Source organism: Pistacia vera, unplaced genomic scaffold (assembly GCF_008641045.1).
Source record: "Pistacia vera cultivar Batoury unplaced genomic scaffold, PisVer_v2 Contig286, whole genome shotgun sequence".
NCBI lineage: Eukaryota > Viridiplantae > Streptophyta > Magnoliopsida > Sapindales > Anacardiaceae > Pistacia > Pistacia vera.
Genome location: NW_022196097.1, coordinates 94,591 through 98,217, shown reverse-complemented (window position 1 = coordinate 98,217; position 3,627 = coordinate 94,591).

The window sequence follows — 3,627 nt, the reverse complement described above, 5'->3', positions numbered from 1 at the left end:
TGATTATTTTTGTTTAAACTGTGATTTTTAAACCGGGATCTTAGTTCTAAGGAACGATCCATGTAGTTTATGTTTTTGTTTTCCGCTATGTAACTGGGTCATTCACTAACACTGATCAATCTTAATGTTAGTTGATTGATTGTATGAGACAAGATTGGGTATAGAGTGATTGATTTGTAGCCTTGCCCGAATATAGATTGGTTATTGTCTTTAAGATCGTCTTGCGCTTAATGGGTTTTTGTTACTAGACTAGGCTATATGCCACTAGCTAGTTTAGTTGATGGAAACACTAGGTTATTTCGAATAGCCGCGGTAACACCTTAGAAACGAGAGACACTGTACCTATCTTGATTAGCTTTTTGAATGGATGATTTGTGTCTATGAGAATTGGTTCCTTCGTTGTTTAGACTAGGCTATACGCCACTAGCTAGTTTGAATGATAAAAGTACTAGGTTGAGCCTGATGATGTACGAACCCTAGATTGGAGTGGAGAGAACAATAGTTTGACGATGAACACATTGCCTGATAATTATGATGGAGTTAGAGCCCTAGAATTCTTTGTAGATAGTTAGATTTAGATTTACTTTTATGTCGTTTACTTGTTTTTCTTTATCTCAATTCTTGTTGTTTTCACAAGGCATAGTTACTAGGATCACGAGAGCACCTCCAGTCTTTGTGGGATCGACCCTTACTCATGCACAATGTTGTGATTGCGACTTTTGCACTTGCAAAGGATTAAACTTTGTATGTCTGTCAGGCTACTGAATTGTTAGGCATCATCCATAGTGGTGTATGTGGTCCATTAACAATTGAAGTCAGAAGTGGATATTCACATTTCATCACGTTTATTGATGACCTCAGTAGATATGGTTATGTCTACCTTATGAGACATAAATCTGAAGCCTTTGATAAATTCAAAGAATTCAGAAGTGAAGTACATAATATGTGGGACAAGAGTATTAAAGCTCTTCGGTCAGATCAAGGAGGTGAATACTTGAGCTCTGGGTTTTTTGAATACCTGAAGGAGTGTGGGATAGTTTCACAATTCACCCCTCCATACACACCCCAACACAATGGTGTGTCTGAAAAGAGGAATGGGACCTTACTTGATATGGTTAGGTCCATGATGAGTTTTAGTGATCTACCCGCATCATTCTAGGGTTATGCCGTAGAGACTATGACCCACGTACTTAACCATGTGCCGTTAAAGTCTGTGGATAAGACTCTATATAAACTGTGGAGTGGGTGAAAGTCCAAATTGTCTTATCTGAAGATTTAGGGTTGCGAAGCTTATGTTAAGAAATTGGCTTCGAACAAGCTAGGCACAAAGTCTAATAAATGTATTTTTGTGGGGTATCCTAAGAAGACCAAAGTATATTATTTCTACCTCCTAGAAAAGTGCAAAGTTTTTGTTGCTCATATTGGTGTCTTCTTAGAGAAAGAATTTCTCCTAAGAGGTACTAGTGGGAGAAAAGTAGAACTCAATGAAGTTCTAGAACCACAAAATATATTAAAGGAAGGACGAGCAGATGTGCCACAAGAAGTGGTTGAACATCGTGAGGAGGTTACTCCACAATCTGTGGATCAAAGTGAACCACCTCAAGTAACATATGAGCTATGTAGGTCTGGGAGAGTACGTCATTGTTAGTAACTGATTGGATTCACGCAGCAGAAAAACATAATATTTAAAACAAATCGACCAATTACACGAACCAAGATCCGAGTACAGATTATAACGTTTTCATGCATAAACTTAAATGTAAAATAAAACTGTATAAAAACAAATCCATACAAGGATTTAGTTCATACCGACGTTTGAAGGCTTCTCTGAATATCTCTGACTTTGGACATGAACACTGTTCACATGATTCTTCGCTAATCGATCCAATGTAGGATTGCACTTACGGAAGTCCACACGAAGATAATCTGCAGAACCCTTGATTATTTTGCTAGAACAATCAAGGCTTCAAGAATCAAGAAAGAAGAACAAGAAAAATTTTCTTCTTCACACAAGAGTATAATGCAAGAGAGAGAGAGAGAGAGAGAGAGAGAGAGAGAGAGAGAGAGAGAGAGATAGGGTGGCTAGGGTTTTTTATTATTGAATATATCATCATTGTTTTAATTTTAAGTTGCACTTATATAGTGCAACAATTAAAACCCTGTTCCACTTATGAATGGCCATGGGCTCCAACCCTAGTTCACCCTTGCAACCAAACACACCCTTTATGGTATTTTATTTAATTAATTATTATTATAATTAAAATCAATTAATATATATAATAATATATTTACATTTAATTAATAATAATAATTCATTAAATATATACATAGATATATTTAAATATAATCTCACTAATTTAATTTTAATATTAAAATTAAATACAGGCAACAACCTCAACAAATTTAATTGTACTGTGAGATTACCAAAATACCATTTTTTTCCTAAAAGACGAAAATACCCTTCTCACAAATTGATTCTTAAATTATCTTCTAAGTGTGTGACCCGTAGGCTCCTCATCATATCGACAGTGTGTAGTATCGCAATTAACACCAATTAATCGTCTCATTACATACAAACTAAGATTGGCCCCTTGCAAGGCATCATGGCCACCCGATAGATTCGGATTCAGTGAAACCGCAGCCTGTCAACGATATGGTTACCGTGCAATCAAATCCTTTCATCATCTATTATCTCATCGAGACTGAGGTACAGAAATAGTGTCAACCTCAGATATCCTCGACATGTTTGTATTAAGTTAATGGACCAATGACCGGAATAATAAATTGGATTGAGCATCAACTCAATCCCATTGTGGCCATAGATTCAGTGTCATTGTCATTTACTGAATTACCCAGTGAGATAACTTCTCCCATACCCAGGAGTGATGAATCCTTTGTCGATCCACCATAGTCTCGAAACACTTCTCAGTGTAGCCAATCACTATTGTATTGATAGCTCTGAATAAAACTACGTTGGGTTAGTGTCAACTACACCAATTGGTGCATAAGGCGCTCGAGTGATCTCAAGTCTAAGGATCACATGCTCCACCATCTGTCAGAGGATTTATTCCATAGACACTGGGGTTACCATCCATATGGAATCCTCTAGTGGGTTTGTTCAGTGAACTTGCCTCTAGCAAGCACCCATGCCTTGCACCAGGTTGTTGGCAAACAACCTTGACAAGTGAGATCAGTCACTGCCTTTCGACAAGGTCGTTCAACACTATGATAGCCTTATCGTATTATCTGTGTCCTTGGTCAGAATAATACTGGGGCTACGGATGTTTCTAGAATGGCCACCATATGTGATCATACGATTCTTGCTATCAAGATTTGAAACACTTGATACCCTCGTCATGGTTCTACCATCCTAAGGACATATATCATTACATATAACTATGATTTACACGATATAGAAGAATATGCCTTTTATTGATAAATAAACATTTATTATAGAGTCAATTTTTACAATAATAGATTGGCTCTAGGGCACCTAGTCCAACAGTCATGAGCCCGAGAGATATGGTTTTCTCGTGACTCAACATAGTGACATACTGGTCTACCAAGACAATGAACCCAGAACCTACGATGACGCTATATCAGATCTAGATTCTGTTAAATGGCTTG